The sequence below is a fragment of the Pleurodeles waltl genome, chromosome 2_1 (assembly GCF_031143425.1).
Source record: "Pleurodeles waltl isolate 20211129_DDA chromosome 2_1, aPleWal1.hap1.20221129, whole genome shotgun sequence".
Classification (NCBI taxonomy): domain Eukaryota; kingdom Metazoa; phylum Chordata; class Amphibia; order Caudata; family Salamandridae; genus Pleurodeles; species Pleurodeles waltl.
The window spans coordinates 568842335-568868019 of record NC_090438.1 but is presented as its reverse complement, the minus strand read 5'-3'; positions in this window follow the sequence as shown (position 1 = coordinate 568868019).

Here is a 25685-nt window from a genome sequence, read left to right as displayed (position 1 = left end):
CATTTTTTTGCTGCTGTTACTGATCTCTGGGAGCCAGGATGTTGGGCAAATCAGGAGACAGGGCCCCTACCTTCAGCATGGAAGAGCTGGAGCTCCTAGCCAGGAAAGTCCTGTCCATGTACAGCCAACTCTATAGGACCCCAGAGGAACAGCTACATTTCTGATTGGGAAATGTTTGACTAACTTGCTTGTTTCATTTTTGTCCACAGCCTAGTATGTCGTTTTGTTCAGTGTTGTGATTGGAGTGGAGTGGACTGAATGATTTTGCTGTGGACAGAATGTTTTTGCCACTGTTAGAAACGTCTGTGCATGGAAATGCAAAGTCACCTGGAATGAGAAGCTGTAACATTAGTCCTTGTAACTCACAATTGCAGTTTCATCAGAAAAACTGAAGGCCCCTTACTACCAGTGACCAGTCAACAGTGTACCAGTAGTATGAGTGACAACATACAGCCAATATCAAAATGATACGGATGTTAGGTGGCAGAAAATGTTTTAAAGTAGTGGAGTTGTCTGATGCTGCCCTGTCAAGAGGGATTATAGCCCATAATGTGGAATAGGATGCTCTATATGGTTTCATACATGTCATGGTACCAGATATAGGGTAATTTATTTCCTGTGCCGCAATTTCAAATGCCACAGGCTCTCAAACATCCACACAAGTATGTCCCATTCCTACACACACTTGTTCGTACGTACCCCCGAATCCCTGCTTTCGCTTACACATAGCTGCCCTTAGTCAATGTATGTGATGCAAACTATGGGTACTGACTCTTAGGAGTTTAGGCCTGAGGACATTGTAGCTGTGCATGGGCTTATGTGCAAGAATTGGACAGGTTGTTTAACCTGTAGTAGCTCACAATCATTGTGAGAAAAGAGGTGTGGGTCTCACAACAGGAACTGTTTCATAGCCCTTGCCTGGATGATGTTTTGGGCCTGAATTAGTAACATGAGGAAATAGACAGTGTTGAGGGTGCTCAAAAGAACACTGCAAATCAGTATTTCCTAGCGTAGTGAATCCATATTAGCTTTTATTGGGACTCAGGAGAGCAGCTTAGCCTTTTGGCTTGCAGGCCTGTGCCCCTGTCACCTAGTGACTTTTAACCTACTTGGCTTGCTCTGTCTTATCCCTTTTATTTGATTATTTCTTTTAAGATGGCTGCTATTGTTTATAGTTAGAGAAATGTTTTGATTTGCGTAATCAGTGCCACTCTGTGAAGGCGTCACTATCAGCGTCATAATCAAGTGATGTACATAGGTATTCACATCATGTCCTTTTTCTCACTTATGTGTCCCAGGAAAATAATGTACGCTTGTTGGGGATTGTTTACATTATTGCAGGCACAAGGCTCCTTCCTTATCAATTGTTTAGGAACATACCTGTGTCAAGGGTCCTACATCCTCTGTATAAATACATCAAACACAGACAGGGTTATCAGAGGGATTCCTACCAGATGCCATCTACACCATATATGCTGCACGGAGTCTGACCTAGAGACCTCATTCCAAGGTAACGAGGGTTGGGGTGTGCTTCTCATGGACATGGTATTGGCAGATTAGGTCTATCTCACCTAGCTCTCATTAGGTTAGAGATTAGGGGCCAGATGAAGGAAAATGCCAATTTGCGACTTTCAAATTGCGAGTCCCTGCGACTCGCAATTTGCAACTCGCAAATTGGTATGCAGTACGGTGTCTCAGACACCGTCTGCGAGTCGCTATGGGGTCGCAATGACCCACCTCATTAATATTAATGAGGTGGGTCACAAATTGCGGCCCCATAGCGAGTCCAGGCACTCGCAAACATGGAGGCCTGCTGTCGTCAGCAGACCTCCATGTTCGTGACTGCTTTATCAATAAAGCAGTTTTTTTTTTTAAGTGTAGCCCGTTTTCCTTAAAGGAAAACGAGCTGCACTTAAAAAAAAAACGAAACCTTTAGTTTTGGTATTTTTTCAGGGCAGGTAGTGGTCCCTTGGACCACTAACTGCCCTGAAAAAATTGTTTTGGGTCCATTCGCAAAGGGGAAGGGGTCCCATGGGGACCCCTTCCAATTTGCGAGTGGGTTACCATCCACTTGAAGTGGATGGTAACTGCGATACCATTTGCGACCGCATATGCGGTCGCAAATGGTATTGCATGCCACTCCGTATCGCAAATAGGAAGGGAACACCCCTTCCTATTTGCGATTCCGAAATGCATATTGCGAGTCGGTCCCGACTCGCAATATGCATTTCTGCATAGGAAAATGCGATTAGCGAGTCGCAAACGGCAATTTTTGCCGTTTGCGACTTGCTAATCGTTTCCTGCATCTGGCCCTAGATTCTCTATGCTAGGGGTTTTAATCTCATGTTTATTGCAAGATGGTGGGGGTCTTGTATTCAAGACTCTCATCTTCACAATCATGCTTCTTTTATTGTCATTATCCTAATTATTGCAGTTCATGCATTTTACAGTAGATTGCAGTCTTTTAAATAAACCTATTGAAAACACTCCTGCATCTTCTTCATTGCCTGTGTGTGACTGAGACTTGTTACTAACGTGAGAAAAGGGTAACTTCCGTTCCACAATGACTCCCCTGAGATGTCACACTCTAGAGTCCATGCGTAAGACTGCCAGAAATCACCTTTTCCTGTTTTGGTTTTTGCTGATGTACTGCTTGTGAGCTTGGAGGGTTGGGCCAACAGTTGTGACTTGTTATAGGAGTAACTCAGTCACCTACAAACAAAAGTGCTGTCATCCCTAAACCAGCAGTATCACCCAGGAGCAAGAGTCCAACTACGACAGTAGAAACCTCTAAAGATAGAGTTAATGTTTGGTGAATGCATGTGAGTGATGCTACAAAATTGTGTCACAGCATTACAGACAAAACAAATCACTCAGAACTTCTCTTCTTGCCTCTTCTTGTTCTCTTCTGTCATCCATACAGGTCAACGTTCATCTAAAGCGAGAAATTTCGAAGGCCATCGCCAAGAAGATGCAGACCCTGCGGTCCATAAGCAGAGCACTCTGTATTGTCAGAAGAGGTGGGAGGACCTGTGGCGCCGGATGCACAAGTCTGCCGAAGGCCAGCTCAGGAGGCCCTCCCAACGATCCAAGCAGGTGTTCCGCATCCTAACCCCCCAATAGCCTGCATCCTAGTGGTAGCCTACCCAGACCTTGATGGACAGTTGAGGGCCTAACAGCAGCATCAAGGGGGTAAGTTATTGTCTGTATATATTTTTGTTGTTTAACCTTTTTAATTTCCATCAATGCGCTATGGCATCAACATGACAGTTGACATATATCCAATGCACATTAGGATTTCTGTAGCTGTAAATTAATCAGACAGTGTCTCATGCTGTCTGGTGTATTGCTTTATGTTGAAGGATCCCTCATCACAAACCAAGTACTGTTTTGAGCAAGCACTTGGCTGCATGTGACCAAAGGGGTACCTGCACTTTCTGTAAGTCATGAGGGTGAGTTGAACCAAACATGCCCCATTTAATGATTGGGTCAGGTGGGATGCTTCATCACCAAATTGAGTAGGCCATTTAGGCACTGTTACTGGAGACATGGCAAACTGCACACTTATGATGCAGTTGATGTATCAAACTTGACATGAGTAAGTTGGTGCCATGACATAATGATGAGAGAGTTACACGTCCCTCAAACATGTTGGTGTCCTTAGTTCTGTCCAGATGAGAAATCAATGAGGATGAGAAATGTGATACTTAAAGGGTCATTTGCAGATGGAAGATAACATCACATAGATGTTATGGGATTCCATCTTGAGAAGTCAATTTGAAGCCCAACACATGGCTCTTTCGGAAATGTGAATATTTTTTAGCTCTGTGCCAGAGTGGGTTAGAAATGTCTCATGACCTGTGTTTTTACTCATCCTGTCGAAGCCATTTGTAATGCATGGGATTGCAAGTGAATAAGAGACATAGGCATACATGATATATGTGCTGGCATGGGGAATTTCTAGACTTTGAATAAATGTTGTGTGATCAAAGTTCATGTCCCATTGTGTTTGCACAAATACACTCAAACTGTTGTACTTGTTATTTCAGCATCATCTGGGCAAGGCAATGGTGAAATCGGCCACATCAGTGGGGAGGAAGGTGGCTCCACAGATACTGAGGAACCCAGTGGCAAGGAGTGTCAGGGGACTGGCACAGAGGCCACCAGTGACTCAACATCTTCTTCAGAGGCCTCCAATAAAGACCAGTCCTTAGTGGTGGTGAACCCTGGAGCATCTGTTATACCTGCGTCGTTGTCTGCCAAGTAAGTTTCTATCGCCACCCTCCCTCTTGCTCCCCCCACCTGGGCGTAGCCACCCCCCCTAAAAAGGGTGACATCTCCTTCGCTGTAGGCACCACCCCACCCTGCCCGATGTCCCAAGCTGCGCTCAGTCAGGAGGCTGTTGATCTTTGAAGGATGATCACTGTAGGCCAGACCGCATTACTGAATGACATCGAGGAGCTGGCCGGCCAGAATACCCATAAGCTGTCTTACCACGACTGCATTCATGTGCCCTGTTTGGTCCTGTCTGGCCTATAGTGGTCCTTCAAGGATCTGGCCTCCTCTTTGAGTGCAGCCTTTCACCCACCCCAACCTCGTTCCCAGACTCTCACCCCTTCCCAATCCCAAATCCCCCCACTGAGCTCTATCCCAAGTACACTCTTACATTTGCACATACCCACTACAATGACCAAAAGCAGCACATCCTCACACCAACATGCCAAAAAATACTGACACAGACACACACATGCAGACACCACACCTCCCAACACCACATCCACCACAAGCATACCCACAGTCAGCACACCCACCACAACACAAATACACACACCCACCATCAGCACTCTTGTGGACACCACACCCTCCATGACACAGACATCCACACTCACCACCAGCACACCCTCAGACCCCATACCCACCACTACACCAACACCCACACATACCACCAGCAAACTCACAGTCAGCACACCCACCACTACACCAACACCTGCACACACCACCAGCACACCCGCAGGCAGCATACCCACCACTACACCAATACTCACACACACCACAAGCACACTATCATGGCCTGCCCAATTTCCATGGTTATCCACGCCCCAAATCCAACTCTGGTGGCCATCCACCCATCATTATGCTCATGATTTGGATCAAGTCCCTGCCAACACCAGTAAACATCATTGTGTTATATGAAATCTCAGCCCGAGCACTACACGTGCATCACGTGTATATACCAAAGCCCAATGTATATAATGCAAGCCAGTATTATTCTGACGATATGTCACATTCTTATGCTTTTAATCGAAGAATCAAGTTGATGTGATTGCAGAACCAAGTTAATGTGATAAGGCATGTGTTCATGATTATTATGCCCACAATTAAGATTACAGGAATACTAGCATAATGTTCTGCTTTGAGCTCTCATGTGCACGCTCATTATTGACCTAAGCTCAGCATAAGCCATGCCCATCGTGGGTCCACGCCATTGCAGCAGCAAATAGGACGCAAGTCTATTTAAACCCAACCGAATGCTGGCTGCCTGCTTTGCCTTGAGGTTCCCTCCAAGAGAAGAGTTTTTGACCTGCGTACATGAAAAGGAACGCCGTTCTCCCAAGAGCCAACGCTGATCATCATCTTAGAGTTTCCAGGCACAGTGATCCAGACCTGCAAAAGAAAATAGATATGAATAATAAGGAATTCAGCATGCATAAGGTACCCAGCTATTTAGTGTACACTATTGAACAAAATACGTAGGTGCACAAGACTTTCAAAAGCTGCATAGAATATTGACCAAACTACTCAAATATACAATGCTTGTAAAACCCACATTGATGCTGTATAAAGAGCATAATATTTTCAGTACTGAGCAAGTAAAGACTTGATAATTAATGCTTGGGGGGGGTCACAGACATAACACAAAGGCAACCACATAAGAACCAAAAACTTAGAAACTTGAACAACAGGTGTTAACCTTTATGTGGGGTGAAGCCACACAACAAATGTAGAAACCTGCTCCTTTCTAGGTAATTACTGAGATGATAATTACATGATTTGTGTTTGTACTGCTATGTGTTTAAGATTACAAGACTATTGTTAATTGGTGTTTCTGTGTTCTAGTAATAGCTAAGTTTGACAACTGGGTACAGAGGTCAGTGGTCACTAGAAGACTCAAGATAATCATATATACATCTAAGGCCTAATCCTCTCTTCAGCTGCATCGCAGGTAGAAATCTCAATAGTTTGTCCAAGCAACTCTAAGTTCGGTAAGAGGAAGGAGTGGAACAGACAGTAGTGTTGCAGAACTAATGCTAAGGTTCCATCTTGCTTTTACAGTCCACGGAAGTTGCCAGAAGAACATACTCTAGAATAGGCCTCCATCACAGGTTTTAATCTCTCTGTTAGTGGTTCAGTTAAGGCTCAGGTAGGGATGATTGGAACACAGGAGGAGAGCCATGATCGTCTTTGAGAAGCAGAGCCCACATTGCTGATCTGACATATACCCATGGTAAGCACACCCACCACTACACCAATACCTATACACACCAGCAGCACACAGACAGACACCACAACAACACACACCCCCTCCACTACAGACACATGCACACACACACACACACACACACACACACATACCTGACACAAATGCCCATACTCACCCACCCAACAGACAGAAGCACAAATCAAAACATACAGCATATACACCAGACCCTCAGGCACCCACAGCTTCAACAGACACATGCACACAGTCACTCCTTCTACCTCCCAACCCAAACTCCCCAGAGCCACCCTACCCATTTCCAAAGGAAGATATACTTATACTTTTTGCCCTGACCCCTTCCAAACCCAAAACCTCCCCTCTTAAACGTCTTTCCAGCCCATCCACCTCCCAAACCACCACTTCTACATTCCAAGCCACCCCATCTACATCCCACCTCACCCATCCCAAACATAAATCCACTCCTCCCAAACATCTTTCCACCCCTAACCCATCCCAACCTACCCCTTCCAAATCCCAAACCACCCCTTCTAAATCTCAACCCACCCCTCTCAAACCCAAAACTACCTCTCCCAAACTCGAAACCCCCCTCCTGAACCCAAGGACCCTCTCCCAGTGAGATCATTGAGGTGCCTGTTTCCTGCCGCAAGGATTCCCCTTCCAGATGAGTTTTGTTGGCAGTGACATTAGTAGGCAAGTTGATGGCATTCACCCACACTGTGGACTACAGGCCTGGTGCCTTGTTTTTCTAATGTACATTTGGATACATTATTTATGACTTTATGAGAGAATTATCTCATGTTGATAATACAATTTTCTTTTGAGAGTACTTTTTTCCTGGCCATATTTAATGAATGTTACTAATTGTTTACTGATAATGTAATTTCTGCTAATGTGCGTTGCATGCACTTACTCTTATTTGTGACAGTGACCAGCACAAGTTCTGTATTTTAGTTTTTTTTATTGCATACATTTTACAGTACAGTATTGTACATTTGTGATGGACCTGTTTAAGCATTAATGTTGTTACTAGTCACTTACAGCAAAATTAAATGTGTTTCTGTTATTGTGAATGGAGAAAGTATTTATTTTGACATTATTTGTCAGTCATATGCCCATATGCATTACACAGAGAACATGGCACTTTACATTTAAGTGACATCTAATGTTTGTGATATATTGGACACATCAAGAGGACATGTGACCTTTGTACATCTCTGCCATGATTACAGTATAGCAGAAAGATTGGTAGACATTCTGTGTCACCTACCTGAAGCATGTTGTAGTGGAATTGCTACATTATCATAGGATTGTTATGAAAGGGTAAACTGTTTCAGCTTTTGATTTTTTCGGGAATTATTGGGCATTCCTGTGTGGACACATTCCTCTCTGTGATTCCTGTGACTTTTTGTAGGTGTTCATTCCCATGAAGACAGTTTATACCAGATTCGTGGGTGCTACTTACATCTCAAGGTCTGTTCTGATACATTTTCTAATTAAAACACTACACACATAAGCATTGTACATCATTATGGTGTTGTTTGCCAAAAATATTTACATATGCATTGGTCCAGTACTACTGTGAAGCAACAACTCCGAAGATAACAGGAATGAACATGACTTACCTTCTGTTCCGGCGACAATGGGGTTAACTTTCATCTTGGACCGACCCATTAGCAACATCAGGACTGGTTTGAGTGTGCTCATGGTGGCAGGAAATGTGGAAAGTGCAAAATAGGTGAGTTTTATCCTTTTATCCCTCCCAAGCTGCCAACTCAGGTGTGGAGGTTTAGCCACCACAGTTGCGTTGGCAGGAATGCACATCGTGATTGGGTCAGCGGGAAAAGGGGCTGGTGTCCCGCCGTCAGCCACTTTAGCCTATGGCTCCTTAGATGTGGGTGGTGATTGCTGGGGGTGACGGCGGACCGTCAGCGGTCTTTCACCTATGCTCCCAGTAAGATCTAAGTAGGGCTTTGGACCGTCATGGCAGCAGATGGATTTTCAGAAGGAAAGGCAACATTGGGACTATTACTGCCAAGATCTAAATCAGGCCCTAAGTGTCTTGACTGAGATATTATTGACTATACTAATTGTCTGTAGCTATACACTATTAAAAGTCAGAGTTGAAAACCTCTCATATTGGCATATTGTGTGTATGTTCAATACCTACAGTTTCCTGTATTTGTATTTTTTTATAGTTACATTTTGAAATGTAAGGTTTAATATTGTACATTTTTGTTCATTGTTAACATTTTAGTTATAATTTTACTTCAATGATTAAATACATTTTTCAAGTAATGTATTTTTTATAAACGTATTTAATTTTTAAAACATATTTTGGGTTTGTGTATATGTGTAGTTATTGTGTGCATATATTGTCTTACTTTTTAATTAAATGTTATTTTAATTTGTTTTATGCTATTAATAAAGTATTAATGTTTAAATGTATATAAAAATATACATTTATGTTATTAGTAATTCATGTTATATTTATATTGTTAGTATAACTGTTGTAGAAAATTTACATTGTGTAGTTAATAGATATTTTACTTGTTATTATTTATATTTATTTTTTCAAATTTAATTATCAGTTTTAAATTAGGTTTTATTTGTTTGTAAATGTGGTTTATGTTTATTGGTATGTTTTATTTGATACTGTCTTATTTTTATTTTTTTAGTATTTATGTACATTGCAAAAATGTACAATAAGATATATTTATTTGTTTTTATTGCTATTTATGATTTTGAAAAATAATGTACTGCCTTGAAGGAATGCTAAATGTCACCCCTTTATTGTCTAACACTGTGATACTCAAAGTATGGCCGGGGGCCGCCTGCGGCCCTCCTAACCTTCTCATGTGGCCCCCAGATTAACAGCAGCACTGGGCTGCTGTTTACTTCTGAGAGCACTAGCATTCAGAAATATGTTAAACATGGGGAAGCTTATATTTACAAACTACCTAAAGTAAAGGAAAAGAAGCAAATAAAGTATACCTCACCATTTAACCACCCACAAAGCCCCACTCCTATCCTGCCAACATCACTGCCGCCCTCGGGCTCACCACAGACCATATTTTGTGGCCCCTAGGAAAATGTTTGTGAGTATCTATGGTCTAACACCTTCTCCAAAATGTTTAGATTGGAGTGCAGATAGTAAATCTAATCCATTTAGGGCCCAACACCATTCCCAAAATGGTATAGGTTGAATTCAGAATAGTAAACGTAATCCCATTAATGTCTAACACCTTCCCCAAAATGGTTTGTATTGGAGTGGAAATAGTAAATTGTGAGGATTTAGGTGTACTATATAATGTGGCTGGGAGGCCTCATCGTGTAGTACACTTAAGAATACTACCTTGGGTCCAGTGAGGTACATTTACTTAACCTTAAGCTCAGCTCTGGGTATCTGTAGCAGCGAGCAGTAAGGCTTAGCAAAGGACCAATGTATTAAGCATTTAACAGCACCAAGCAACAGAATAAGAAAGTCATACTACATGAAAGAAACAAGACACCAAGTTCTAAAAATAGATTATATTTTTATGAATCCTTAGAAACCTTAGCCATCAAAATCCACTGGAGGGTTCGGGAGATACAGATTTTGGAAGAAATAAATAACTTTAATATTAACCGCAAACAAGCATTGGCCACAAACAGTTTGGAATTGTTTGAAAAGTTTTTAAAATTGGGCAACCCAGTCTCGCAGGACAGGTCTAGGGGGCCAGAAAGAATATTTTGTACAGTTACGTGGCCACCAGAGCATTTTTTAAGGCACGATCCAAACTTTACAGGACGGCCACCATATTCATCAATGGAGTGGTCCTGATGCTGAGGTATGTAGGCAAAAAGATGCTCAAAGGATGTTCTGGTTGCGGTGCAGTCGATGGGGATGCCTTTGTGGAAGTTCCTTGGTGAATGAGTGAAGTGAGACAAACTTGGCCACAGAGGTTGGGGACCCTCGAAGTCCTCTACGTTGCAGTAGTTGGTCAACCGATGCTGGGCTACTGGTCAATCTGCACTGCAGTTGGGGCAAAATCTGTTGGTGGGGGCTAGTGTCCCTTGGGTTTGACAAATCTGGTCCTGCATAGCACTTCAGGGGTCAGCAGACACTAGTGCAGTTTTTGGCTAGCTCAGATTTGTCCTCTTGGATGCCCGGCAACTGGTAGCTGCAAAACCTCTGCGGTGGCTATCAATTGTTGGTTTGGCTCTTTCAGCTCTTTTGTCCCTGGAGCTGACTCCTGGAGATCAGCTGACTGATCCTTGGAGTCACTGCTGTTGTTGGATGTCGAGAATCAACTTTTCCCTGAGCCAGGAACTGTAGGCACTGACCAGACTTTGCTAGCCCAAAGTTCAGAAGGTGCAGTCCTTAGGAGCATGCAGCCTCTCTTTGTGGGGGTCCAAGGAAGCTGGGTAGGCCTTCTTCAGTCCTCTCTCCAATTTCAGTGTGATCTGAGGGTCAGGGTGCCAGAGGTTCCATGTACAGTCACAAACCAATGTGCTACTGGGTACCCTTGTACCTAGTGATGAAGTTCCTGTGATTTGTGGTATTTGGCTATCCCAGAATGCCACATTCTTGCCCCTTTCAAGATGGCACGACCCTTCCTCAGTCATCAGGAGCTTCCTCAGTCATCAGGAGCCCACCTTAGAGGTGTTGCTACCTGAGGGCTACATGCCCACTGTAAAACCGGTTTGGGGGCAAGTTTCCACTTTCAGGCCCTGTCTCCATGCTGTCTACAGGAACAAAAGGCATCCTGCTCAGGGGTATTGAGTCAGGCATCCCATCGAAGGCAGCTTCTACATTGAAGCTTGCCTCTGGGCTACCTCCCATGTGGCCATCCTAGCACAAGAGGTGATACCGTGCTGCTGCTGCATTGTCTTTTTTCCTGAGTCTTTGAGTTGCTCACACATCTCAGGCAGTCAGAAAGCTGCCTGTGTGTGTTTGCCTTTGTGAGTCTACTGGATGAGCAGAGCACAGAGTGGCAACTTTCTAAAAGTTGCCTTCCTATAATAGTGACATTCATTTTGACCTGGCCTACAGGTTGCATTTAATGCCATAATAAATTGGATACCCTGCATGACCCAGTACCACTCAAAAGTTAGCCGTGTTGGAATGCCACCCGGTAACTCTGTGTTAGCCAATGGGGCTACCAACATTATCCACAGCAAAACGGCAATTTGGAATTGTTGCTGCTAAGACATAATGAAAAACATATGTCTTACTTAACAAAATACAGCTCCCAACCATAGGACTCCATAGGTCTTCCTTAGGGGAGACTTATATTTGATGTTAAGGGACATGGTGGCTTTGCTATTGGTTTAAATGGCAAAGTCAAACTGTTAGTAAACACACTGTCCTTCCAGTCTGCAATGGCTGGCTGGGAGCCTTTTTGTACCTTGTCCATGACCACTCTTCCAGAGTATAATCCACTAGATTCTAAAGTCATGTTAGGAACCATGGGTCAATGTGACATCTGACCTTTATATTGTTCCCTAATATCCAATGCCCCAATCAATTTAGAACCCTCTGAGATACGTGGGAGGGCTGGATGGGGCTGTTGGATGATAATGACTGGTGGGACGCAAAGTTGACCCCAAAAGAATTGGTAGTTGGTTCTCCCATCTGAGCCTTATTGCACTGAAATACCTTCACATATCGCCTCGGGAGGATGGATGCAAATTTAGCAGCCCTGACACAAATGCGGCTTTTACAACATGGGATTTGATTGCCACTTCATCACATTTCAACACACTTTCTAACTGACTGCTCCCTGTGCACTGCCCTGCTGGGTATCTTGGGTGATGTGGGTGGCCCTAGGGGGAAAGTATGGTGCTGGGTATTGGAGTTACCGTGGCTAAATGCACCAATAGCAGAACAATGGAAATCTACCTAAGCCCACTCCCAGGCCAAATGGAGAACTGCGATGCATTGGTGCACCAAACTGAAGGAACCAGTCTGCTCTGCACGTGGAAAGAAATGGGGCCAATTGAGGTAATGCTATAAGTTACTCATACTGCTATGCCTGGCTTTCATGTTGGTCTGGCCTGTCAATGTCCCCTGCTGCACTCCCATTATGCAAATGGTGTAGCTTCCTTTCTCCCCTCTTTTTCCCTCCTTCCTGCCTTTGTTCCAATATTCTTGTATTGTAAAATCAATAACATTTGGTTATAAAAAATGTATCAGCACGCCTTTCAGAGGGCAACAGGGCAAGCAGGGGTTACTGCTTGCCCTGTTGCCTGAAGCTCCTATAGGTCCTGAAAAATGGGACAAGTGCTACCCCTTTCAACACTTGACTCTCAATGAGTTGAGCAGTCCAAGGCTCTTTGAAGCAGGGGCAGGTGTAAGGCATACACAGTCACACGACTCACAGTACAAACAGTTATGGCAATAAGCTGATTGTCCAGTTAAATACCCCATTTTGTGGAAAAAGGAGTAGTTTACGGTGAACAAACAAAGCATAGAAATAAGATACTAAATAATCCCTACAGTCTCTTAAGGTTGACATGCTAGCATTGTCCTGGGCGGAACCTTCCTTCTAGTGGGGAAGGTTATTGACTGTTCAATAATGAAGGTGACTTCCGAATGCAGCCCATGCTAGTCCCAATGTGACAAACTCTGAGTTGCCTTACAGTTTAATGTAAGCAGTGCTAGGTGCTGAGGTTGTGCAAATCCCCAGCAGGCCCACTGGCCTAGAACAGTCTTAACTGACCTGATGCTAGCCATCAAGCACAGGAAGACCAGGCTGCTTTTTTACGGGCTTCAGTCTCCCGATGCTGAGGGTTGTGACCTCTTGCAGTCATTCCCAGATGGTGCGGCTGGCCTTTTCAGTCATCAGACGGCCCACATTGGTGTCCTATGTCCTCTCTCAGCTACCGCAGCAATCAGTAAGTGTTCGTCACAGCATTTGTGGCATGACAATCCAGGGTGCGGGCTTGGGCTTGCACACAAGAGACGGCCTTATCTTCACGGTAATGCTCCATTCACGCACGTATCACCAACTTCGGCTTGCACACAGGCAATGGCCTTATCTTCAGGGTGATGTAATTCCTGGCACTTAGGTGGGTGCTGACTTTGTTGCCCACAGATTCAGGCCTCTTGCTTCACAGTGGCCACCGCCTGGCACATGGGGTTGCACATCCCACCTCTCACAAGGCAGACAAGCCTAGCTTCATGATGGTTCTTTACTGGCACATGGGAGTCGCTGATCTCACCTCTCAGCATTAGCTTCAGCAAAAGAGGGTGGATAGCCCACACTTCTGCAATGCTCCCAACTGGAATGGGTGTCTCACACTTCCCTCACTATGATCCACCTAGCAGTATCCCTGCTGGGCCTCACTCCCTCCAGGTACTCACCCTCCTCCTCCTCAAAGGATCTGCTGGTCTTTGCATGCATACTTGACTTGCTGGTGGTGGCCCTTCCCTCAATAGTAAGATTACCAAACCTTAGTCCCTAGTCCTGGTTCCAACAATTAGAAGTCTTGTTGATCTCCTTTCCTGTTGAAGCCAGCTATAGAACAGTGGGACTCACGCTTCCACCTTTGTAGTAGAAATGTAGACACGTATCTGATTTAGGGTGTGGTCCTTAGATATTCCTGGTGTAGGTGTTGACTACTTTGAAGTGCCCTCTCCACTGCCCTGTCTTTGTCAAAGGGACAGTCTGCCACAGGAGGAGTGGCTCCAGTTTTGAGTGACCAACAATGTGGCCCAAGGGAATAACCAGGGATCACACCTGGCTGGCAGCCTTCACTGAAATATGCCTCAAAAAGTTCAAAGACCTAAGCCTTACCCTCTTCCATGATTTCCTGTTCCTGCACTGCCAACCTTATCAGACCCGCCACCTCCCTGACGGTGAGCCCAAGCCCTACTGACAAATAACTCTTCTTAGAATCAAAGACACCTTTAATATGCACAGAGTATGGCCTGCTTTCTTTCCTCCAGTGTGTGTGTTCCCTCCCCAGCCTTCAGAAATATTAACAATCCATATCTCCTGTCTGGGGGTAGCAGTCTTCACCTTTTCTAACCTTACTAGGCTGTTGACTTCCAAAATGGAACCCTCTGGCCTCCATGTTTGGTACCATGCATAGGCACACATACATCCCAGATGCACATGCAAGTGTCCTTTGCTCTCTGGTGATACACATCATCATTATGTAGGTCAATAATGAGTTAAATACACAGCAGCAGAACTTTATATGAGAGGGCCCATAGGCACCACTACCATGACATAGGTAAAAAGGCCTGTTCACTCTACTGATTACCACTAAACATAAAACTGATATGTTGCCACCACAGCGCTTGTGTAACTTATTTTCTAGTAGGGCAGTAGCCCACTTTCACTACAGGGGTAGCTCTTAGTGCGCCACTCCCAAACTTACAGGACTGCATTATCATGAGACAGGCAAGGTCATGGTGCACACGCATGATCCGTGTTCGCCTGTGACAAAAAATCAGTACCAGGGATCCAGATATCCATGCGGCTGGGGCACTCGGAGTAGGATGTGCACATTCATCACCATGCATGGGATTTTTTGTGCTTAGAATAAGTAATCACTTTCCTTCTGTAAATAATGTGTATTATTGTGATTTAAAACTAATAGGATTTTTTGTGTGGTTATTTGTTGGGAATATATTTTAGGTCGAGGCTACCAGACAGCACAAGCTATTTATTAGCACAAGTCCTATTGTGAACTTACAATCAGCTTCTAGCCCATCCACTACTTGCCACTGCCATTTGCGTGTTTTTTTTTTTAACGGTTTTCCATCTACGTCTTGTGTTTGTCCTTCCCCTGGAGCTCAGCTTCTGCATAGACCATTTATTGGCTTCCTTGAAATATAAAAGACATATCTGTGTTTTATGTCTTGTGTTAAACATATTTCACAAAAGCATAAGCTTTGCCACACAAAGGCTTTTATGACAATGAGGGAAAGGTCATCTGTGCACTTTTCAGCTGGCATTTATGCAGATGGTGTACTTAGCATGACAATTCTCCTGAAGGACTTCAAATCTGCTCCCTGATCTTCTGCAGAGGAGCAAATGGCTGATACTGTGGAAAGTAAATTAGGCCTCGACAAGCTTTCCCCTTTGCATTGTGTCACTTTCTTATTCTTTTTTTTTTATTCTGTTCACTTTCCCAAATTACAAAATATCAAAAATTAAACCATACCATTTTTAAAGATTTAAATCATTTTTAAAGATTGAAAAAATCAAAGTCAAATTACTGGTTTGACATACCATAAGGCGTGTTTGCCTTTCTTCCAGTATACTGTAATGAGTTTTTCTTTTACGTTTTTTAAACAGCACTTTAAAGACAAACATTCGCAGAGCTAATAACTCAGCACTTGCATTAGTAAGGCATGACTTGTTGATAAGCGATTTAAATATATTTTGTTTACTAATGATTTCGATTTTTCAACGTTTATACATTTATAATGCATGGGTTTCTGTAATCCCTGTGTAAACGACAGTCACTAATTTCGTTTTAATCGTCGACTTGTGATGCCCCAGACAGGTCTGACCTCACATTGCCTGCTACCAGAGTCAGCAGCTGTGTTGAAAGGCCGGGCTTCTGCTCTATTTTAATAGTTTACAGTGACAAGGAGAGAGAATGTGTTTATTTCTTGCATTCCAAGCTACTGCAACTTCTTTTTTTAAGAATAAACTGACTTGTACTTAACTGTGGCTAATGTCTGTTTGCAGCAAATATCTAACAGGTTTTTGATGTGTTTAATATTCCACTAGAACCTTTATTTTTATCTTCATGTTTGCAAAAATGCTCACTCTTTCATGTGAAAGGGCTACGCACCAAAGGTGGTTTCTGCCCCGCAGTTGTGTACATTGGTTGCCAAACCGCCTATAGACAATGGGGGTCATTACAACATTGGCGGTAAAAGGCGCTTACCGCCGTGCAGAAGACCTCAAAACACAGCCGCAGCGGCGGTATACCACCACAGCTATTATGACACACATCTCGGAATCTGCCGAAATTCAGACACCCACACAACACCGCCACACCAAAGGTCAGTGAGAAACTGGCGTAAACAAATCCTCCACCTCCACGCCAACAGAAACACGCCCATGCTATTACGACCCACGAATCCAGGCGGCGGTCATTCAACCGCGGTATTCCATTGGCGGTACACACCGCCGCGCTCAAAATAAACACACATCTCCAAAACACAGCCACATTGGACACTTCCAAATACACACACCTGATACACATACAGACACCACTCCCACACACCCAACACAATATAAAACACACACCCACATCACCCACAAACCCCTACGACCAGAAATTCTGAAAGAAGGCCAGAGAGAGAGCACAGCAATTAACAACCCCATCACACAAAGGCACACAACACCATCACCCACACAACATCCACTCACAAAACACCACACACCACTACACTCACAACACTCATCAACACATACACCACCCCACCCACACCACCCCATGGCACGCCAAAGACACCCCCGCTTCTCAGAGGAGGAGCTCAGGGTCATGGTGGAGGAAATCGTACGGGTAGAGCCACAGCTATTTGGCTCACAGGTACAGCACACATCAATAGCCAGGAAGATGGAGTTATGGTGCAGAATAGTGGACAGGGTGAACGCCGTGGGACAGCACCCAAGAAATAGGGAGGACATCAGGAAGAGGTGGAACGACCTACGGGGGAAGGTGCGTTCAGCGGTCTCCAGGCACAACATCGCGGTTCAGCGGACTGGAGGCGGACCCCCACCTCCTCCCCCACAACTAACAACATGGGAGGAGCAAGTCTTGACCATCTTGCATCCTGAGGGCCTCGGAGGAGTCGGTGGAGGATGGGACACTGGTAAGTCAAATCTTAACTATCATATCCCCCACCCTACCTGCATGCTATCACACCCCCTCCCTCACCCCCTCCCCTATCACTACAACTCCTCACTAATGTAACCATGACACCAACCACCCATCCCAAGACTAAGCCCTGCATGACACAACTAAGCATGGACACCCCTCACTAAAGCAGGCCCACTGCACATACCCAGAACACCCCCCCAACCATCATCACACAAACCCACACACAGGAATGCTAGCACTGGGGTACACGGTCACCCACCCATTGCACACCATGACACACACAAATGCAATAATCATGCTCTTATGCCCCTGCAGGAACCCGAAGGACCGTCACCACACCAGAGGGTCCAGACAACACCACTCCACCCCCAGAAGAGGCCCACAGTGACAAGAGCAGCTCTGCCCTACTGGATCTTGATGACCAGCCCGGACCATCGTGGGCCTCAGGACAGTCGGTTCCCCTTGCACAGGCACAGCCCAACACCAACCTTCCACCCTCTGGTAACACCAGCACAGCACCCACCCAACGGGCCTAAACCTCCCTACCCAGGACAGGTCAATCAGCGGTGTGTCCACCACTACAGGGCACCCAGGGTAATCCACCACCCCAACAACAACAGGGACCTGGGGGCAGTGGTAGTGGACACACGGTCCAGGGGTCGGAGGCACAGGAACACAGGGGAACTGGGAGGGCTGCTGTGCGACAGAGGGAGGACAGGCCAAGGGAACCAACTCTCCACGAGGCCCTCTCCTCCATCATGAGAGCATACCACCACTCCCAGGAGACGATGGCGACGGTCCTGGACAAGTTGCAGGAGACCCTGCGCCTGCAGGAGGAGCAGTATTTGGGGTTCAGGGAGGAGCTCAGGACCATCGGCTCCGCCCTGGGCACCATCATAGGGGTGCTGAAGGACATACAGCAGACCTTGAGGGACACCGTGGCACTCCAAGGGGCCCCTGACACTAGCCAGGACGATGAACTGACCACCACCTCCGCCGGCGCTAGTGGACAGGACACCCCACCACAGGACCACCACACCAGCACCCCACCCCCTGCAGACGGACAACCACCACGCAAGCAGTCCCTGAGATCCAGGAACAGGACAGAGCAAGATGGCAAGACCCCCGCCAGGAAATGAGACCACCCTGATTGTTCTCCCACTGTCCCACTTTGTTACCCTGTCCATATTCGAACTGCCCCAGCTCCACTTCCTATGCCAAGATGGGAGTGCACCTGTGAGACTAATAGACTGGAGTCTGCCATGGACATTCCTCCACCATCCCCCATCACCTTTTAACAACCCCTCTTCATTTTTGAGCACTTAAATAAACACCCTTGAAACACAAAACAATCTGGAGTCAGTCTATGATTTGGTAATTTGTATTATCAATGACAGTGTCATAATAACTTTAGCATTGTAAGGCTAACATACCTATGTCACACATCACAAGCCCTTGAAGGATGCAAGCAGTTGGCACGTAGGTAACCACACCTGTGAAACCGTAATGGAAGGGTACAACTCAGTGAACAAATAGTGATTTAAATCGAGGAACAGGATAGAGGTAGACGTGTGAAAGTGAATGTAATGTTAAACCACAAAATGTTCTCACCTGTGTCTCACTGGAAATATTGCTGTATGACTGACTCCCTGTTGTCTTCTTCCTCAGCTTCATCCTCATCACTGTCCACAGGCTCCACAGACTCCACAGCTGCTACAACACCGTCATCTGGATCATCCTCCTGCAGAAAAGGCACCTGGCGTCACAAAGCCAAATTATGGAGCATCGAGCAGGCGATGATGATGTCGCACTCCTTCTTCGTGAGTAGAATAGGGATCCACCTGTCATATGGAGGCACCTGAACCTGGCCTTCAGGAGGCCGAAGGTGCATTCGATCACCCTCCTAGTCCGCCCATGGGCCTCATTGTACCGTTCCTCTGCCCTGGTCCTGGGATTCCTCACTGGGGTCAATAGCCATGACAGGTTGGGGTAACCAGAGTCCCCCAATAGCCATACACGGTGCCTCTGGAGTTGACCGTTCATATCAGGGATGCTGCTATTCTGCAGGATGTAGGCGTCATGCACTGAGCAAGGGAATATAGCATTTACTTGCGAGATGTACTGGTCTGCCAAACAGACCATCTGGACATTCATGGAATGATAACTCTTCCTGTTCCTGTACACCTGTTCACTCCTGTGGGGGGGGGCAGAGCTACATGGGTCCCATCAATGGCACCAATGACGTTGGGGATATGTCCAAGGGCATAGAAGTCACCTTTGACTGTAGGCAAATCCTCCACCTGAGGGAAAATGATGTATCTCCTAACGTGTTTCAGCAGGGCAGACAACACTCTGGACAAGACGTTGGAAAACATAGGCTGGGACATCCCTGATGCCTTGGCCACAGTAGTCTGAAATGACCCACTTGCAAGGAAATGGAGCACTGACAGCACCTGCACGTCAGGGGGGATTCCAGTCGGATGGCGGATCGGTAACATCAGGTCTGGCTCCAACTGGGTACTTAGTTCCTGGATAGTGGCACGGTCAAACTGGTAGGTTACGATGACATGTCTCTCTTCCATTGTCAACAGGTCCACCAGCGGTCGGTACACCAGAGGATTCCGTCATCTTCTCATATGTCCCAGCTGACGGTGCCTACAAAGGACAACAGCGAAGAACCAGTCATTATTCCTCCAGGTATGTACCCACAGTTACACACAAGACTACACCAGACACAAAACCCTTCCTGTATGTGTGTTGAGTGTAGGCCTAGCTATGTGTGACGCAGTAGTAAATGAAGCCATGTGGGCCCCTGAAATGGCGGCTGCCTGACCTCTAAACTGGGACAATGGGATTGTGGGGTAACTGCGCTGGCGTTGTACACCGTCGCGGTAGGCGGTCGTAGACCGCGGCGCAATGCTGCATTGGTTAACATTGGACCCTATGGGTCCCAGGAGCCAATGAACAGGTGCTCCGGCGGTGATGATGCACACCGCCGCGGACATCACCGCCATTTTCTATATGTTCAATCACTCGATACTTGACCTTCGACAGGAGAGGACCTACACTGCAAGTGCTGCTGTGACCTCGGTCTGGAAGCGACGATGACTGCTGAATCTGGGGAAAGGGCCCCTGCCTTCACTGCACAGGAGTTGGAGAAACTTGTGGATGGGGTCCTCCCCCAGGACACGCTACTCTACGGTCCTCCAGACCAACAGGTTAGTACACAGGGAGCACGTTGTATGGGCTAGGCCTGGGTGGAGAGGGCTGGTTGGAAGAGGGAAGGGGGCAGAGTTGATAGAACATTAATGCATGGGAATGAATGGGCCACATGGCCAGAGTAGGGAGGGGGGCACTCACATCGACGGTGCAGTTGGTAATGACTGTTCCTCTTCCCTTGTGCATGTCATGTAGGTCAGCACCCACCAGAAGAGGGACATCTGGCGTGCCATCGCCAAGGAGGTTCGGACCCTGGGGGCCCACCAGAGACGGGGCACCCACTGCCGTAAGAGATGGGAGGACATTCGCCACTGCAGCAAGAAGACGGCGGAGGCTCAGCTGGGGATGGCCTCCCAACGTGGGAGGGGTGCCCGTCGCACCATGACCCCCCTGATGTTCCGGATCCTGGCGGTGGCCTACCCGGAGTTGGATGGGCGCTTGAGGGCATCACAGCAGACACAAGGGGGTGAGTACACTCTCATTCTGCGGACTTTGCGTGCAGTGGAGGTGTCTGGGTGGGGGAGGTGGGCTGTGGGTGTCCCTAGGCCAGAGCAAGTTCGGTAGGCAAGGCCCCTCCGTAATGTAGGCCATGTGGCACTCTACCCCACCTCAGCAGAGTGCCAAGTCGAGGTACAGTTGTCCCTGTGGCATCCATGCGCGCAGATGTCCACCATCGCCATGTAGGCCATATCCCAGAAATTGCATATGCAGAGGGCAGGAGCACGGCGTAATGCAGGGGGCTGCTGTGTCTGTCTTGTCCGCGGTATGCCATGCACTAAAACTCTCTTTCTTCTGTCTCCCCCCCTTTTTCTGCTCTCCCTGTCCTTTTGTACATCAGCATCATCAGGCAGAGGTACAGTGGCACCAGAGCACGAGAGAGCTGCATCCCACATGGCCATGGAGGGCCACACCACGGACTCTGAATGCTCCAGTGGGACGGAGGGCGAGGGGAGCTTCACGTCGGCCACAAGATCACCAAGGAGCGACACAGACTCGTTCGCCGATGGGGGCTCCCTTGTGGTGGCGGCACCATCTGTGCCCCCCTCCTCTACAGGTACAGCCGCCACCTCCCCTACCAGCACCGCCCTCCAAGCAGCCCCTCAGCGTTCGCCCCGTGCCCGCTCACCCAGGAGGGTGGGCATCACCTTTGCCCCAGGCACCTCAGGCCCTGCCCCAGTCACCCCTGCTGCCCTCAGTGAGGAGGCCATTGACCTCCTCAGGTCACTCACTGTTGGGCAGTCTACCATTGTGAATGCCATCCAGGGTGTAGAACGAGAGTTGCAACACGGTAATGCATTCCTATGGGGGCATTCATTCTGGTCAGGCTGTCCTTCAGCGAACCCTGCAATCTCTGGCCTCAGCACTGATGGCAGCCATTGTCCCTGTGTCTAGCCTCCCCCCTTCAACTTCCTCCACCCAGACCCAATCCCCTGTACCCCAGCCCATCCAAAGCACACCTACAGAGCAGCATGCACACAAGTTAACACCCAAAAGTAGCTCAAGCAAACATAGGCACCACACATCCCACAGGCACTCACACAAGCATCACACCCATACAGACACAGCAACATCCACTGTCTCCACTGTGTCCCCCTCCTCCTCTTCTCCCTCCTCCCTCCCAGTCTCGTCTACACACACACCTGCATGCACCACATCTACAGGCACTAGGACTCGCACCAGGACACCCAGCACCACAAGCCGCTCACCTGCACTCACCACCTCCACTGCCATTTACACGTCCCCTTTGTCCTCTCCCAGTGTGTCTGTGACGCCCCCTTCCAAATTACATAAACGCCGGCAATCACTCACCCAACGTCCATCCACCTCACGACAGCCTCCAGTACCTGCACCTGCACCCAAAACAGCTAAAGTGACACCTCCGACAACCACCTCCTCTTCCTCCACTCCCAGACCCCCTCCAGCTACCCATCCCAGTGTTCGTCAGAAACTGTCCCTCTGTAAAATTGACCTTTTTGCCCCCACCCCACCTCCAATTCATCAGTCCCGTCGTAGCGCCTCAGCCAAAAAGCCTCCAATACCAGTGGTGCGTGTTCAAGGCTTGTGGAGTGCACCGGCCACTAGGGCAGGCAGTAGGACCCGAAGCCAAGGCACTGGCAGCCCACCCCCTGTAAAGGCTCTAAAATTGGAGAGTGGACGACGGGACCGTGTTAAGACTCCTGGTGGGACAACAACTGACATGGGTTCGAAGGGGATTGGAGAGTCAGCTGTGACTCCACCAAAGGTGGGGAAGGGCCAGAGGAAGTCTGCCCAGCCTGTTGTGAGTGTCACGGCGGAGAAGTGCGCCATCATTTCCGGCGGTCCAGACACAACCGCCAGCACCGTCATCACTGGTCCAGAGACCACCGCCAGAGTCACAGCCCAGGAGGGCCCGAGTATCGTCACTGGTCAGGAGACCACCGCCAGAGTCACAGCCCAGGAGGGCCCAAGTATCGTCACTGGTCAGGAGACTACCGCCAGAGTCACAGCCCAGGAGGGCCCAAGTATCGTCACTGGTCAGGAGACCACTGCCAGAGTCACAGCCCAGGAAGGCCCAAGTATCGTCACTGATCAGGAGACCACCGCCAGAGTCACAGCCCAGGAGGGCCCAAGTATCGTCACTGGTCAGGAGACCACCGCCAGAGTCACAGCCCAGGAGGGCCCAAGTATCGTCACTGGTCAGGAGACCACCGCCAGAGTCAGTGCCCAGGAGCGCCCAAGTATCGTCACTGGTCAGGAGACCACCACAAGAGTCAGTGCCCAGGAGGGCCCCGGCTGCCACAGCCCCGCTGGGCAATGATGGAACGTCATGCCACACACCAATGCCCAGTGTAGAGAACGTCATGCCACACACCAATGTCCGTATCAGAACTGCCATGTCAAAGCACCACTGAACAGTCCAGAACCGCCATGGCAAAGCACCGCTGAACAGGGCAAAGATCGCCATGGCAAAGCACCGCTGAACAGTCCAGAACCGCCATGGCAAAGCACCGCTGAACAGGGCCAAGACCGCCATGGTGAAGACCGCTGAACAGGGCAAGCACCGCCATGTCAAAACACCGCTAAACAGTCCAGAACCGCCATGGCAAAGCACCGCTGAACAGGGCCAAGACCGCCATGGTGAAGACCGCTGAACAGGGCAAGTACCGCCATGTCAAAGCACCGCTGAACAGTCCAGAACCGCCATGTCAAAGCACCACTGAACAGGCAAAGACCGCCATGGCAAAGCACTGCTGAACAGGGCAAAGACCGCCATGGCAAAGCACCGCTGAACAGTCCAGAACCGCCATGGCAAAGCACCGCTGAACAGGGCCAAGACCGCCATGGTGAAGACTGCTGAACAGGGCAAGCACCGCCATGTCAAAGCACAGCTGAACAGTGAAGAACCGCCATGGCAAAGCACCGCTGAACAGGGCCAAGACCGCCATGGTGAAGACCGCTGAACAGGGCAAGCACCGCCATGTCAAAGCACCGCTGAACAGTCCAGAACCGCCATGTCAAAGCACCGCTGAACAGGGCAAAGACCGCTATGGCAAAGCACCGCTGAACAGGGCAAAGACCGCCATGGCAAAGCACCGCTGAACAGTCCAGAACCGCCATGGCAAAGCACCGCTGAACAGGGCCAAGACCGCCATGGTGAAGACCGCTGAACAGGGCAAGCACCGCCATGTCAAAGCACCGCTGAACAGGGCCAAGACCGCCATGGTGAAGACCGCTGAACAGGGCAAGCACCGCCATGGCAAAGCACCGCTGAACAGGGCAAGCACCGTGTAGGAATGAATAGCCCGCCACATCAGGCATCCTTATCCCATGTGCAGCTGGGACAGTGACAGGACTGAAAGTTTCACGGGGAGACTCATCCAGTCTGGGCACCAGTCCCACCCAGTACCAGTAGAGACCTGCATCTACTTGAGAGACTGTGGCTTTGCACTCCCCAGGATGGCACAGTGGGCAACCCACCCACTGTAGAGACTTGAGAGACTGTGGCTTTGCACTCCCCAGGATGTAACAGTGGGCAACCCACCCACTGTAGAGACTTGAGAGACTGTGGCTTTGCACTCCCCAGGATGTAACAGTGGGCAAACCACCCACTGTAGAGACTTGAGGGACTGTGGCTTTGCTCTCCCCAGGATGGCACAGTGGGCAAGCCACCCACTGTAGTGACTTGAGAGACTGTGGCTTTGCACTCCCCAGGATTGCACAGTGGGCAAACCACCCACTGTAGAGACTTGAGAGACTGTGGCTTTGCACTCCCCAGGATGGCACAGTGGGCAACCCACCCACTGTAGAGACTTGAGAGACTGTGGCTTTGCACTCCCCAGGATGGCACAGTGGGCATGGAGCCTCCTCGTGGATCTGGCTTTGCATTCATCTGGCTGAGGTGCCCCCCCTTCCCTTCCCCCTGAGGTGCCTGTAGTATTTCGATCTGATGCCCCGGCAGTGTTCTCTCCGATTGTGGTCAGGTATCGTTTGTGGGCCTCGCCCATGCATTTTTGGACTGTTGGTGCACGGACATTGTTGTGTACATATCTGCACTACTTCTCGTATTGTATATAATTATGACTGATTTTCAAATATATATATCTGTATATTTTTGTATGACATGTATATTGGCACATTACAATCTTTGCATTCTTCCGGGGGGATTGTGGGTTGTTACTGTGATTTTTGTGAATGCATTGGTGTGTATGTTGTAATATGCGAGGGTGGGGGTGGGGGTGTTTGGTGGGTGTCCCCCTAACTTTTGCCTCCCCTCTCCCCGTGTCGTAGGTGCAGTACTCACCGGTGTCTTCGGCACCTACGTAGCTGTTGGTCGTAGAGGAGCAGAAAGACAAGGGCAGGGAGTATTTGTAATTCTGGCTCCATGGAGTCCTCGTGGGATGTGTTCAGGTGAGCGTTTTCCCATAGCAAAAGCTGTTTCCGCCGTGTTTTTATCCACGGTGAATCCGCCCTGGAAAAGGTGGCGAATTGGTGGGTTGTAATAGTGTGGGCGGTACTTTGTCTCCCGCCTGTCTGTTGGCGGTGACCGCGATGCTTGTCTGTGCCGCCGTGGCGGTCGGAGTGTTAAAGTGGCTGTCTTTGTTGGCGGTTTCCGCCAGGGTCATAATTCCCTTTTTTTGTCCGCCGGCCTGTTTGC